This window comes from Schistocerca cancellata, unplaced genomic scaffold (genome assembly GCF_023864275.1).
Source record: "Schistocerca cancellata isolate TAMUIC-IGC-003103 unplaced genomic scaffold, iqSchCanc2.1 HiC_scaffold_309, whole genome shotgun sequence".
Taxonomy (NCBI): domain Eukaryota; kingdom Metazoa; phylum Arthropoda; class Insecta; order Orthoptera; family Acrididae; genus Schistocerca; species Schistocerca cancellata.
The window spans coordinates 27,588-40,815 of NW_026046327.1; the positions used below are offsets into that span (position 1 = coordinate 27,588).

The 13,228-nt window shown below is 48.8% G+C and overlaps 24 non-coding genes across 24 annotated transcripts; all 24 read right to left on the reverse strand.

Moving 5' to 3' along the window:
- Positions 1 to 507: 507 nt before the first annotated feature.
- On the reverse strand, positions 508 to 589 carry Trnas-cga (transfer RNA serine (anticodon CGA)). Its single transcript has one exon. It is a non-coding gene; the product is annotated as a tRNA-Ser (tRNA).
- Positions 590 to 727: 138 nt separating this feature from the next.
- On the reverse strand, positions 728 to 800 carry Trnak-uuu (transfer RNA lysine (anticodon UUU)). Its single transcript has one exon. It is a non-coding gene; the product is annotated as a tRNA-Lys (tRNA).
- Positions 801 to 1,339: 539 nt separating this feature from the next.
- Trnaf-gaa (transfer RNA phenylalanine (anticodon GAA)) lies at positions 1,340 to 1,412 on the reverse strand. Its single transcript has one exon. It is a non-coding gene; the product is annotated as a tRNA-Phe (tRNA).
- Positions 1,413 to 2,023: 611 nt separating this feature from the next.
- Positions 2,024 to 2,105, reverse strand: Trnas-uga (transfer RNA serine (anticodon UGA)). Its single transcript has one exon. It is a non-coding gene; the product is annotated as a tRNA-Ser (tRNA).
- A 572-nt stretch (positions 2,106 to 2,677) lies between these two features.
- Positions 2,678 to 2,759, reverse strand: Trnas-cga (transfer RNA serine (anticodon CGA)). The gene has a single exon. It is a non-coding gene; the product is annotated as a tRNA-Ser (tRNA).
- A 138-nt stretch (positions 2,760 to 2,897) lies between these two features.
- Positions 2,898 to 2,970, reverse strand: Trnak-uuu (transfer RNA lysine (anticodon UUU)). The gene has a single exon. It is a non-coding gene; the product is annotated as a tRNA-Lys (tRNA).
- Positions 2,971 to 3,509: 539 nt separating this feature from the next.
- On the reverse strand, positions 3,510 to 3,582 carry Trnaf-gaa (transfer RNA phenylalanine (anticodon GAA)). Its single transcript has one exon. It is a non-coding gene; the product is annotated as a tRNA-Phe (tRNA).
- Positions 3,583 to 4,193: 611 nt separating this feature from the next.
- On the reverse strand, positions 4,194 to 4,275 carry Trnas-uga (transfer RNA serine (anticodon UGA)). The gene has a single exon. It is a non-coding gene; the product is annotated as a tRNA-Ser (tRNA).
- A 572-nt stretch (positions 4,276 to 4,847) lies between these two features.
- Positions 4,848 to 4,929, reverse strand: Trnas-cga (transfer RNA serine (anticodon CGA)). Its single transcript has one exon. It is a non-coding gene; the product is annotated as a tRNA-Ser (tRNA).
- Positions 4,930 to 5,067: 138 nt separating this feature from the next.
- Positions 5,068 to 5,140, reverse strand: Trnak-uuu (transfer RNA lysine (anticodon UUU)). Its single transcript has one exon. It is a non-coding gene; the product is annotated as a tRNA-Lys (tRNA).
- A 539-nt stretch (positions 5,141 to 5,679) lies between these two features.
- On the reverse strand, positions 5,680 to 5,752 carry Trnaf-gaa (transfer RNA phenylalanine (anticodon GAA)). Its single transcript has one exon. It is a non-coding gene; the product is annotated as a tRNA-Phe (tRNA).
- Positions 5,753 to 6,363: 611 nt separating this feature from the next.
- Trnas-uga (transfer RNA serine (anticodon UGA)) lies at positions 6,364 to 6,445 on the reverse strand. Its single transcript has one exon. It is a non-coding gene; the product is annotated as a tRNA-Ser (tRNA).
- Positions 6,446 to 7,017: 572 nt separating this feature from the next.
- Positions 7,018 to 7,099, reverse strand: Trnas-cga (transfer RNA serine (anticodon CGA)). Its single transcript has one exon. It is a non-coding gene; the product is annotated as a tRNA-Ser (tRNA).
- A 138-nt stretch (positions 7,100 to 7,237) lies between these two features.
- On the reverse strand, positions 7,238 to 7,310 carry Trnak-uuu (transfer RNA lysine (anticodon UUU)). Its single transcript has one exon. It is a non-coding gene; the product is annotated as a tRNA-Lys (tRNA).
- Positions 7,311 to 7,851: 541 nt separating this feature from the next.
- On the reverse strand, positions 7,852 to 7,924 carry Trnaf-gaa (transfer RNA phenylalanine (anticodon GAA)). Its single transcript has one exon. It is a non-coding gene; the product is annotated as a tRNA-Phe (tRNA).
- Positions 7,925 to 8,537: 613 nt separating this feature from the next.
- Positions 8,538 to 8,620, reverse strand: Trnas-uga (transfer RNA serine (anticodon UGA)). The gene has a single exon. It is a non-coding gene; the product is annotated as a tRNA-Ser (tRNA).
- Positions 8,621 to 9,195: 575 nt separating this feature from the next.
- Trnas-cga (transfer RNA serine (anticodon CGA)) lies at positions 9,196 to 9,277 on the reverse strand. Its single transcript has one exon. It is a non-coding gene; the product is annotated as a tRNA-Ser (tRNA).
- Positions 9,278 to 9,415: 138 nt separating this feature from the next.
- On the reverse strand, positions 9,416 to 9,488 carry Trnak-uuu (transfer RNA lysine (anticodon UUU)). The gene has a single exon. It is a non-coding gene; the product is annotated as a tRNA-Lys (tRNA).
- A 542-nt stretch (positions 9,489 to 10,030) lies between these two features.
- Trnaf-gaa (transfer RNA phenylalanine (anticodon GAA)) lies at positions 10,031 to 10,103 on the reverse strand. Its single transcript has one exon. It is a non-coding gene; the product is annotated as a tRNA-Phe (tRNA).
- Positions 10,104 to 10,715: 612 nt separating this feature from the next.
- Trnas-uga (transfer RNA serine (anticodon UGA)) lies at positions 10,716 to 10,797 on the reverse strand. Its single transcript has one exon. It is a non-coding gene; the product is annotated as a tRNA-Ser (tRNA).
- Positions 10,798 to 11,370: 573 nt separating this feature from the next.
- Positions 11,371 to 11,452, reverse strand: Trnas-cga (transfer RNA serine (anticodon CGA)). Its single transcript has one exon. It is a non-coding gene; the product is annotated as a tRNA-Ser (tRNA).
- Positions 11,453 to 11,592: 140 nt separating this feature from the next.
- Trnak-uuu (transfer RNA lysine (anticodon UUU)) lies at positions 11,593 to 11,665 on the reverse strand. Its single transcript has one exon. It is a non-coding gene; the product is annotated as a tRNA-Lys (tRNA).
- Positions 11,666 to 12,206: 541 nt separating this feature from the next.
- On the reverse strand, positions 12,207 to 12,279 carry Trnaf-gaa (transfer RNA phenylalanine (anticodon GAA)). The gene has a single exon. It is a non-coding gene; the product is annotated as a tRNA-Phe (tRNA).
- A 614-nt stretch (positions 12,280 to 12,893) lies between these two features.
- On the reverse strand, positions 12,894 to 12,976 carry Trnas-uga (transfer RNA serine (anticodon UGA)). The gene has a single exon. It is a non-coding gene; the product is annotated as a tRNA-Ser (tRNA).
- Positions 12,977 to 13,228: the final 252 nt, after the last annotated feature.

Consider the following 13,228-nt stretch of genomic DNA (forward strand, 5'->3'; position numbering starts at 1 on the left):
CGGCGTGGCCTCACTCTTTGCTGTAGGGTTTCCATTAGCCGTTACGAAAGTGTACTAATTTCCCACTGACTTATGGCTCCAATGGCGACTTCACCGACTTCCCACTGACGCACCGCTGACGCTAGTTTTCTGTCGTCTTAAAACGATGGACATACCTCCAAGCAGCTGCGAGATCTTAAGAAAAGAAAAAAAAAACGCTGCACCACTGCTTTTGCCGCACTCGAATGATTGAAATTGCGATTCATAAAAAGAAAATGAAATGTCCGCTCTGTCCAACACTTTCGAGCACATCTGTGTACTCACCATCTCAGCGACGGCTTTCTGCAGTCCCAGCGTCAGTGCGAGGTGAACCGAAAGGCACAGTAAGTAGCTGTCGTCGCGAAAACTCAGTATTCTTAAAACGGAAATTTTCGTCTTGTTGAGAATGGCATCACTGGTTGCACCCGCATTCGCCCACGCATGTCACATGTGTGCGAAAACGTTTGCTCCTCTTTACGCAAAATCGCACGCAGCCGGTAGGATTCGAACCTACGCTCCCAGAGGGAATCTGATTTCGAGTCAGACGCCTTAACCACTCGGCCACGACTGCCGTTAGCGCGGTGTTCTCTCGACACATGCAACTGCTACCGTTTAAAACACTGTGGTGTCAGAAAACGGCGTAGCTGCATTATTTTCCGTAGCGTTTCCACCGCTACCAGACGAATCGCTACCAAAGTATTAAAATTTCCGCCCGGACAGGGACTTGAACCCTGGACCCTTAGGTTAAAAGCCTAATGCTCTACCGACTGAGCTATCCGGGCTCACACAAGGCTGCAAAACCTCCCACGATGCACAACTATACATTGACTCATGTCCTTTACTGTTGTTCAATCGCTGCATGGGGCCGTTACTAATAAAACGTCGCCCAAATGCTGTCTACAAACTTATCGCGCTAAGCCCGTAACACACTATCGAAGACTGCTGACACACGATGCAACAACAAATTGTACCAGTTGTTACGTCTCATACGTTGGAGCAGAGAATTTACGTGTTTTGTCGACACTCACTGGGCAATTGGAAAATTCACAAGCATTTCGAATGCAATGTTTCCCACGCTTTCGCTCATTTCACGGTTCCGTTGAAGATGTTCTTCACCACCTGACACAGAAAAGGGAATGCAGTCGGTAGGATATTTTTAATTCTTTTGCTTCTAAGGGAGTTAGTTGTCTAGTAAGTTCCTCTTATGGCATGCAATAGACAACCAGAACAGCTACAGGAGAGGGTCAGTTTTGTTGTCAGCGGTAGTTGCATGATCACAAACGCAGAGTAATTCCATTGGCGTCGCATGAAAACGAATACCTGCCGAAACCCGGGATCGAACCAGGGACCTTTAGATCTTCAGTCTAACGCTCTCCCAACTGAGCTATTTCGGCTGACGTCGAAGGTTGCCATTTGCATGTGTTCGTTAATTTGTGCCTCGTTGCCAATTTCACAGTCACCTTCGTCTGATAAGACATAGGGACGCTGAAGGGCGAGCAGCCGATGCAGTGAAGTTCCACACACATTTCTTCAGCTTCCGTCATCGTAACAAGCAAACATGTCGACTCGATTCGTGTGATATTGAATTCGCTGACTTGACGTGACGCCACGCTGACGCTAGAAAACACGTGCTATATCGATGCCAGGGGCAACTCGTGTGCAGAGAACGAGACACAAGAAGGAGTGAGCCTCTCCACCATATGAGAGGCAGTATCTAGCAGATACACACGGTAAAACATTCGACTTGCGTTAGCTCATAAATTGCTACACGTCATCGTCTGCAAGCTAAAATGGACACATCTGCACTGCCCAGTGAGGCGACACTTGTACTAACACCTGGTGGACGGCTGTGAGACTAGGAGATGAGCTGCGGCTTCTGGGGGCGACTGTAACGCTGCGCCCTCGATCAAATAACACTGCACATTGCTGGTGACCCACGTGTTTAGTAGTGACGCAACTGCTAGGATGCAGCTCAACGTCCGCCTTTTGAGAGCGAGAAAATTTTCGCAGTCGGCAGGACTCGAACCTACGCTCCCAGAGGGAATCTGATTTCAAGTCAGACGCCTTAACCACTCGGCCACGACTGCCGGTGGCGGAAGCGACTCCCGACAAGTGAAGCCGCCATCTTTAGAAGCAATCTGATGGCAGAAAACGGCGTGGCCTCACTCTTTGCTGTAGGGTTTCCATTAGCCGTTACGAAAGTGTACTAATTTCCCACTGACTTATGGCTCCAATGGCGACTTCACCGACTTCCCACTGACGCACCGCTGACGCTAGTTTTCTGTCGTCTTAAAACGATGGACATACCTCCAAGCAGCTGCGAGATCTTAAGAAAAGAAAAAAAAAACGCTGCACCACTGCTTTTGCCGCACTCGAATGATTGAAATTGCGATTCATAAAAAGAAAATGAAATGTCCGCTCTGTCCAACACTTTCGAGCACATCTGTGTACTCACCATCTCAGCGACGGCTTTCTGCAGTCCCAGCGTCAGTGCGAGGTGAACCGAAAGGCACAGTAAGTAGCTGTCGTCGCGAAAACTCAGTATTCTTAAAACGGAAATTTTCGTCTTGTTGAGAATGGCATCACTGGTTGCACCCGCATTCGCCCACGCATGTCACATGTGTGCGAAAACGTTTGCTCCTCTTTACGCAAAATCGCACGCAGCCGGTAGGATTCGAACCTACGCTCCCAGAGGGAATCTGATTTCGAGTCAGACGCCTTAACCACTCGGCCACGACTGCCGTTAGCGCGGTGTTCTCTCGACACATGCAACTGCTACCGTTTAAAACACTGTGGTGTCAGAAAACGGCGTAGCTGCATTATTTTCCGTAGCGTTTCCACCGCTACCAGACGAATCGCTACCAAAGTATTAAAATTTCCGCCCGGACAGGGACTTGAACCCTGGACCCTTAGGTTAAAAGCCTAATGCTCTACCGACTGAGCTATCCGGGCTCACACAAGGCTGCAAAACCTCCCACGATGCACAACTATACATTGACTCATGTCCTTTACTGTTGTTCAATCGCTGCATGGGGCCGTTACTAATAAAACGTCGCCCAAATGCTGTCTACAAACTTATCGCGCTAAGCCCGTAACACACTATCGAAGACTGCTGACACACGATGCAACAACAAATTGTACCAGTTGTTACGTCTCATACGTTGGAGCAGAGAATTTACGTGTTTTGTCGACACTCACTGGGCAATTGGAAAATTCACAAGCATTTCGAATGCAATGTTTCCCACGCTTTCGCTCATTTCACGGTTCCGTTGAAGATGTTCTTCACCACCTGACACAGAAAAGGGAATGCAGTCGGTAGGATATTTTTAATTCTTTTGCTTCTAAGGGAGTTAGTTGTCTAGTAAGTTCCTCTTATGGCATGCAATAGACAACCAGAACAGCTACAGGAGAGGGTCAGTTTTGTTGTCAGCGGTAGTTGCATGATCACAAACGCAGAGTAATTCCATTGGCGTCGCATGAAAACGAATACCTGCCGAAACCCGGGATCGAACCAGGGACCTTTAGATCTTCAGTCTAACGCTCTCCCAACTGAGCTATTTCGGCTGACGTCGAAGGTTGCCATTTGCATGTGTTCGTTAATTTGTGCCTCGTTGCCAATTTCACAGTCACCTTCGTCTGATAAGACATAGGGACGCTGAAGGGCGAGCAGCCGATGCAGTGAAGTTCCACACACATTTCTTCAGCTTCCGTCATCGTAACAAGCAAACATGTCGACTCGATTCGTGTGATATTGAATTCGCTGACTTGACGTGACGCCACGCTGACGCTAGAAAACACGTGCTATATCGATGCCAGGGGCAACTCGTGTGCAGAGAACGAGACACAAGAAGGAGTGAGCCTCTCCACCATATGAGAGGCAGTATCTAGCAGATACACACGGTAAAACATTCGACTTGCGTTAGCTCATAAATTGCTACACGTCATCGTCTGCAAGCTAAAATGGACACATCTGCACTGCCCAGTGAGGCGACACTTGTACTAACACCTGGTGGACGGCTGTGAGACTAGGAGATGAGCTGCGGCTTCTGGGGGCGACTGTAACGCTGCGCCCTCGATCAAATAACACTGCACATTGCTGGTGACCCACGTGTTTAGTAGTGACGCAACTGCTAGGATGCAGCTCAACGTCCGCCTTTTGAGAGCGAGAAAATTTTCGCAGTCGGCAGGACTCGAACCTACGCTCCCAGAGGGAATCTGATTTCAAGTCAGACGCCTTAACCACTCGGCCACGACTGCCGGTGGCGGAAGCGACTCCCGACAAGTGAAGCCGCCATCTTTAGAAGCAATCTGATGGCAGAAAACGGCGTGGCCTCACTCTTTGCTGTAGGGTTTCCATTAGCCGTTACGAAAGTGTACTAATTTCCCACTGACTTATGGCTCCAATGGCGACTTCACCGACTTCCCACTGACGCACCGCTGACGCTAGTTTTCTGTCGTCTTAAAACGATGGACATACCTCCAAGCAGCTGCGAGATCTTAAGAAAAGAAAAAAAAAACGCTGCACCACTGCTTTTGCCGCACTCGAATGATTGAAATTGCGATTCATAAAAAGAAAATGAAATGTCCGCTCTGTCCAACACTTTCGAGCACATCTGTGTACTCACCATCTCAGCGACGGCTTTCTGCAGTCCCAGCGTCAGTGCGAGGTGAACCGAAAGGCACAGTAAGTAGCTGTCGTCGCGAAAACTCAGTATTCTTAAAACGGAAATTTTCGTCTTGTTGAGAATGGCATCACTGGTTGCACCCGCATTCGCCCACGCATGTCACATGTGTGCGAAAACGTTTGCTCCTCTTTACGCAAAATCGCACGCAGCCGGTAGGATTCGAACCTACGCTCCCAGAGGGAATCTGATTTCGAGTCAGACGCCTTAACCACTCGGCCACGACTGCCGTTAGCGCGGTGTTCTCTCGACACATGCAACTGCTACCGTTTAAAACACTGTGGTGTCAGAAAACGGCGTAGCTGCATTATTTTCCGTAGCGTTTCCACCGCTACCAGACGAATCGCTACCAAAGTATTAAAATTTCCGCCCGGACAGGGACTTGAACCCTGGACCCTTAGGTTAAAAGCCTAATGCTCTACCGACTGAGCTATCCGGGCTCACACAAGGCTGCAAAACCTCCCACGATGCACAACTATACATTGACTCATGTCCTTTACTGTTGTTCAATCGCTGCATGGGGCCGTTACTAATAAAACGTCGCCCAAATGCTGTCTACAAACTTATCGCGCTAAGCCCGTAACACACTATCGAAGACTGCTGACACACGATGCAACAACAAATTGTACCAGTTGTTACGTCTCATACGTTGGAGCAGAGAATTTACGTGTTTTGTCGACACTCACTGGGCAATTGGAAAATTCACAAGCATTTCGAATGCAATGTTTCCCACGCTTTCGCTCATTTCACGGTTCCGTTGAAGATGTTCTTCACCACCTGACACAGAAAAGGGAATGCAGTCGGTAGGATATTTTTAATTCTTTTGCTTCTAAGGGAGTTAGTTGTCTAGTAAGTTCCTCTTATGGCATGCAATAGACAACCAGAACAGCTACAGGAGAGGGTCAGTTTTGTTGTCAGCGGTAGTTGCATTATCACAAACGCAGAGTAATTCCATTGGCGTCGCATGAAAACGAATACCTGCCGAAAGCCGGGATCGAACCAGGGACCTTTAGATCTTCAGTCTAACGCTCTCCCAACTGAGCTATTTCGGCTGACGTCGAAGGTTGCCATTTGCATGTGTTCGTTAATTTGTGCCTCGTTGCCAATTTCACAGTCACCTTCGTCTGATAAGACATAGGGACGCTGAAGGGCGAGCAGCCGATGCAGTGAAGTTCCACACACATTTCTTCAGCTTCCGTCATCGTAACAAGCAAACATGTCGACTCGATTCGTGTGATATTGAATTCGCTGACTTGACGTGACGCCACGCTGACGCTAGAAAACACGTGCTATATCGATGCCAGGGGCAACTCGTGTGCAGAGAACGAGACACAAGAAGGAGTGAGCCTCTCCACCATATGAGAGGCAGTATCTAGCAGATACACACGGTAAAACATTCGACTTGCGTTAGCTCATAAATTGCTACACGTCATCGTCTGCAAGCTAAAATGGACACATCTGCACTGCCCAGTGAGGCGACACTTGTACTAACACCTGGTGGACGGCTGTGAGACTAGGAGATGAGCTGCGGCTTCTGGGGGCGACTGTAACGCTGCGCCCTCGATCAAATAACACTGCACATTGCTGGTGACCCACGTGTTTAGTAGTGACGCAACTGCTAGGATGCAGCTCAACGTCCGCCTTTTGAGAGCGAGAAAATTTTCGCAGTCGGCAGGACTCGAACCTACGCTCCCAGAGGGAATCTGATTTCAAGTCAGACGCCTTAACCACTCGGCCACGACTGCCGGTGGCGGAAGCGACTCCCGACAAGTGAAGCCGCCATCTTTAGAAGCAATCTGATGGCAGAAAACGGCGTGGCCTCACTCTTTGCTGTAGGGTTTCCATTAGCCGTTACGAAAGTGTACTAATTTCCCACTGACTTATGGCTCCAATGGCGACTTCACCGACTTCCCACTGACGCACCGCTGACGCTAGTTTTCTGTCGTCTTAAAACGATGGACATACCTCCAAGCAGCTGCGAGATCTTAAGAAAAGAAAAAAAAAACGCTGCACCACTGCTTTTGCCGCACTCGAATGATTGAAATTGCGATTCATAAAAAGAAAATGAAATGTCCGCTCTGTCCAACACTTTCGAGCACATCTGTGTACTCACCATCTCAGCGACGGCTTTCTGCAGTCCCAGCGTCAGTGCGAGGTGAACCGAAAGGCACAGTAAGTAGCTGTCGTCGCGAAAACTCAGTATTCTTAAAACGGAAATTTTCGTCTTGTTGAGAATGGCATCACTGGTTGCACCCGCATTCGCCCACGCATGTCACATGTGTGCGAAAACGTTTGCTCCTCTTTACGCAAAATCGCACGCAGCCGGTAGGATTCGAACCTACGCTCCCAGAGGGAATCTGATTTCGAGTCAGACGCCTTAACCACTCGGCCACGACTGCCGTTAGCGCGGTGTTCTCTCGACACATGCAACTGCTACCGTTTAAAACACTGTGGTGTCAGAAAACGGCGTAGCTGCATTATTTTCCGTAGCGTTTCCACCGCTACCAGACGAATCGCTACCAAAGTATTAAAATTTCCGCCCGGACAGGGACTTGAACCCTGGACCCTTAGGTTAAAAGCCTAATGCTCTACCGACTGAGCTATCCGGGCTCACACAAGGCTGCAAAACCTCCCACGATGCACAACTATACATTGACTCATGTCCTTTACTGTTGTTCAATCGCTGCATGGGGCCGTTACTAATAAAACGTCGCCCAAATGCTGTCTACAAACTTATCGCGCTAAGCCCGTAACACACTATCGAAGACTGCTGACACACGATGCAACAACAAATTGTACCAGTTGTTACGTCTCATACGTTGGAGCAGAGAATTTACGTGTTTTGTCGACACTCACTGGGCAATTGGAAAATTCACAAGCATTTCGAATGCAATGTTTCCCACGCTTTCGCTCATTTCACGGTTCCGTTGAAGATGTTCTTCACCACCCTGACACAGAAAAAGGGAATGCAGTCGGTAGGATATTTTTAATTCTTTTGCTTCTAAGGGAGTTAGTTGTCTAGTAAGTTCCTCTTATGGCATGCAATAGACAACCAGAACAGCTACAGGAGAGGGTCAGTTTTGTTGTCAGCGGTAGTTGCATGATCACAAACGCAGAGTAATTCCATTGGCGTCGCATGAAAACGAATACCTGCCGAAACCCGGGATCGAACCAGGGACCTTTAGATCTTCAGTCTAACGCTCTCCCAACTGAGCTATTTCGGCTGACGTCGAAGGTTGCCATTTGCATGTGTTCGTTAATTTGTGCCTCGTTGCCAATTTCACAGTCACCTTCGTCTGATAAGACATAGGGACGCTGAAGGGCGAGCAGCCGATGCAGTGAAGTTCCACACACATTTCTTCAGCTTCCGTCATCGTAACAAGCAAACATGTCGACTCGATTCGTGTGATATTGAATTCGCTGACTTGACGTGACGCCACGCTGACGCTAGAAAACACGTGCTATATCGATGCCAGGGGCAACTCGTGTGCAGAGAACGAGACACAAGAAGGAGTGAGCCTCTCCACCATATGAGAGGCAGTATCTAGCAGATACACACGGTAAAACATTCGACTTGCGTTAGCTCATAAATTGCTACACGTCATCGTCTGCAAGCTAAAATGGACACATCTGCACTGCCCAGTGAGGCGACACTTGTACTAACACCTGGTGGACGGCTGTGAGACTAGGAGATGAGCTGCGGCTTCTGGGGGCGACTGTAAACGCTGCGCCCTCGATCAAATAACACTGCACATTGCTGGTGACCCCACGTGTTTAGTAGTGACGCAACTGCTAGGATGCAGCTCAACGTCCGCCTTTTGAGAGCGAGAAAATTTTCGCAGTCGGCAGGACTCGAACCTACGCTCCCAGAGGGAATCTGATTTCAAGTCAGACGCCTTAACCACTCGGCCACGGACTGCCGGTGGCGGAAGCGACTCCCGACAAGTGAAGCCGCCATCTTTAGAAGCAATCTGATGGCAGAAAACGGCGTGGCCTCACTCTTTGCTGTAGGGTTTCCATTAGCCGTTACGAAAGTGTACTAATTTCCCACTGACTTATGGCTCCAATGGCGACTTCACCGACTTCCCACTGACGCACCGCTGACGCTAGTTTTCTGTCGTCTTAAAACGATGGACATACCTCCAAGCAGCTGCGAGATCTTAAGAAAAAGAAAAAAAAAAACGCTGCACCACTGCTTTTGCCGCACTCGAATGATTGAAATTGCGATTCATAAAAAGAAAATGAAATGTCCGCTCTGTCCAACACTTTCGAGCACATCTGTGTACTCACCATCTCAGCGACGGCTTTCTGCAGTCCCAGCGTCAGTGCGAGGTGAACCGAAAGGCACAGTAAGTAGCTGTCGTCGCGAAAACTCAGTATTCTTAAAACGGAAATTTTCGTCTTGTTGAGAATGGCATCACTGGTTGCACCCGCATTCGCCCACGCATGTCACATGTGTGCGAAAACGTTTGCTCCTCTTTACGCAAAAATCGCACGCAGCCGGTAGGATTCGAACCTACGCTCCCAGAGGGAATCTGATTTCGAGTCAGACGCCTTAACCACTCGGCCACGACTGCCGTTAGCGCGGTGTTCTCTCGACACATGCAACTGCTACCGTTTAAAACACTGTGGTGTCAGAAAACGGCGTAGCTGCATTATTTTCCGTAGCGTTTCCACCGCTACCAGACGAATCGCTACCAAAGTATTAAAATTTCCGCCCGGACAGGGACTTGAACCCTGGACCCTTAGGTTAAAAGCCTAATGCTCTACCGACTGAGCTATCCGGGCTCACACAAGGCTGCAAAACCTCCCACGATGCACAACTATACATTGACTCATGTCCTTTACTGTTGTTCAATCGCTGCATGGGGCCGTTACTAATAAAACGTCGCCCAAATGCTGTCTACAAACTTATCGCGCTAAGCCCGGTAACACACTATCGAAAGACTGCTGACACACGATGCAACAACAAATTGTACCAGTTGTTACGTCTCATACGTTGGAGGCAGAGAATTTACGTGTTTTGTCGACACTCACTGGGCAATTGGAAAATTCACAAGCATTTCGAATGCAATGTTTCCCACGCTTTCGCTCATTTCACGGTTCCGTTGAAGATGTTCTTCACCACCTGACACAGAAAAGGGAATGCAGTCGGTAGGATATTTTTAATTCTTTTGCTTCTAAGGGAGTTAGTTGTCTAGTAAGTTCCTCTTATGGCATGCAATAGACAACCAGAACAGCTACAGGAGAGGGTCAGTTTTGTTGTCAGCGGTAGTTGCATTATCACAAACGCAGAGTAATTCCATTGGCGTCGCATGAAAACGAATACCTGCCGAAACCCGGGATCGAACCAGGGACCTTTAGATCTTCAGTCTAACGCTCTCCCAACTGAGCTATTTCGGCTGACGTCGAAGGTTGCCATTTGCATGTGTTCGTTAATTTGTGCCTCGTTGCCAATTTCACAGTCACCTTCGTCTGATAAGACATAGGGACGCTGAAGGGCGAGCAGCCGATGCAGTGAAGTTCCACACACATTTCTTCAGCTTCCGTCATCGTAACAAGCAAACATGTCGACTCGATTCGTGTGATATTGAATTCGCTGACTTGACGTGACGCCACGCTGACGCTAGAAAACACGTGCTATATCGATGCCAGGGGCAACTCGTGTGCAGAGAACGAGACACAAGAAGGAGTGAGCCTCTCCACCATATGAGAGGCAGTATCTAGCAGATACACACGGTAAAACATTCGACTTGCGTTAGCTCATAAATTGCTACACGTCATCGTCTGCAAGCCTAAAATGGACACATCTGCACTGCCCAGTGAGGCGACACTTGTACTAACACCTGGTGGACGGCTGTGAGACTAGGAGATGAGCTGCGGCTTCTGGGGGCGACTGTAACGCTGCGCCCTCGATCAAATAACACTGCACATTGCTGGTGACCCACGTGTTTAGTAGTGACGCAACTGCTAGGATGCAGCTCAACGTCCGCCTTTTGAGAGCGAGAAAATTTTCGCAGTCGGCAGGACTCGAACCTACGCTCCCAGAGGGAATCTGATTTCAAGTCAGACGCCTTAACCACTCGGCCACGACTGCCGGTGGCGGAAGCGACTCCCGACAAGTGAAGCCGCCATCTTTAGAAGCAATCTGATGGCAGAAAACGGCGTGGCCTCACTCTTTGCTGTAGGGTTTCCATTAGCCGTTACGAAAGTGTACTAATTTCCCACTGACTTATGGCTCCAATGGCGACTTCACCGACTTCCCACTGACGCACCGCTGACGCTAGTTTTCTGTCGTCTTAAAACGATGGACATACCTCCAAGCAGCTGCGAGATCTTAAGAAAAGAAAAAAAAAACGCTGCACCACTGCTTTTGCCGCACTCGAATGATTGAAATTGCGATTCATAAAAAGAAAATGAAATGTCCCGCTCTGTCCAACACTTTCGAGCACATCTGTGTACTCACCATCTCAGCGACGGCTTTCTGCAGTCCAGCGTCAGTGCGAGGTGAACCGAAAGGCACAGTAAGTAGCTGTCGTCGCGAAAACTCAGTATTCTTAAAACGGAAATTTTCGTCTTGTTGAGAATGGCATCACTGGTTGCACCCGCATTCGCCCACGCATGTCACATGTGTGCGAAAACGGTTTGCTCCTCTTTACGCAAAATCGCACGCAGCCGGTAGGATTCGAACCTACGCTCCCAGAGGGAATCTGATTTCGAGTCAGACGCCTTAACCACTCGGCCACGACTGCCGTTAGCGCGGTGTTCTCTCGACACATGCAACTGCTACCGTTTAAAAACACTGTGGTGTCAGAAAACGGCGTAGCTGCATTATTTTCCGTAGCGTTTTCCACCGCTACCAGACGAATCGCTACCAAAGTATTAAAATTTCCGCCCGGACAGGGACTTGAACCCTGGACCCTTAGGTTAAAAGCCTAATGCTCTACCGACTGAGCTATCCGGGCTCACACAAGGCTGCAAAACCTCCCACGATGCACAACTATACATTGACTCATGTCCTTTACTGTTGTTCAATCGCTGCATGGGGCCGTTACTAATAAAACGTCGCCCAAATGCTGTCTACAAACTTATCGCGCTAAGCCCGTAACACACTATCGAAGACTGCTGACACACGATGCAACAACAAATTGTACCAGTTGTTACGTCTCATACGTTGGAGCAGAGAATTTACGTGTTTTGTCGACACTCACTGGGGCAATTGGAAAATTCACAAGCATTTCGAATGCAATGTTTCCCACGCTTTCGCTCATTTCACGGTTCCGTTGAAGATGTTCTTCACCACCTGACACAGAAAAGGGAATGCAGTCGGTAGGATATTTTTAATTCTTTTGCTTCTAAGGGAGTTAGTTGTCTAGTAAGTTCCTCTTATGGCATGCAATAGACAACCAGAACAGCTACAGGAGAGGGTCAGTTTTTGTTGTCAGCGGTAGTTGCATTATCACAAACGCAGAGTAATTCCATTGGCGTCGCATGAAAACGAATACCTGCCGAAACCCGGGATCGAACCAGGGACCTTTAGATCTTCAGTCTAACGCTCTCCCAACTGAGCTATTTCGGCTGACGTCGAAGGTTGCCATTTGCATGTGTTCGTTAATTTGTGCCTCGTTGCCAATTTCACAGTCACCTTCGTCTGATAAGACATAGGGGACGCTGAAGGGCGAGCAGCCGATGCAGTGAAGTTCCACACACATTTCTTCAGCTTCCGTCATCGTAACAAGCAAACATGTCGACTCGATTCGTGTGATATTGAATTCGCTGACTTGACGTGACGCCACGCTGACGCTAGAAAACACGTGCTATATCGATGCCAGGGGCAACTCGTGTGCAGAGAACGAGACACAAGAAGGAGTGAGCCTCTCCACCATATGAGAGGCAGTATCTAGCAGATACACACGGTAAAACATTCGACTTGCGTTAGCTCATAAATTGCTACACGTCATCGTCTGCAAGCTAAAATGGACACATCTGCACTGCCCAGTGAGGCGACACTTGTACTAACACCTGGTGGACGGCTGTGAGACTAGGAGATGAGCTGCGGCTTCTGGGGGCGACTGTAACGCTGCGCCCTCGATCAAATAACACTGCACATTGCTGGTGACCCACGTGTTTAGTAGTGACGCAACTGCTAGGTGCATCCTAGCAACGTCCGCCTTTTGAGAGCGAGAAAATTTTCGCAGTCGGCAGGACTCGAACCTACGCTCCCAGAGGGAATCTGATTTCAAGTCAGACGCCCTTAACCACTCGGCCACGACTGCCGGTGGCGGAAGCGACTCCCGACAAGTGAAGCCGCCATCTTTAGAAGCAATCTGATGGCAGAAAACGGCGTGGCCTCACTCTTTGCTGTAGGGTTTCCATTAGCCGTTACGAAAGTGTACTAATTTCCCACTGACTTATCGGCTCCAATGGCGACTTCACCGACTTCCCACTGACGCACCGCTGACGCTAGTTTTCTGTCGTCTTAAAACGATGGACATACCTCCAAGCAGCTGCGAGATCTTAAGAAAAGA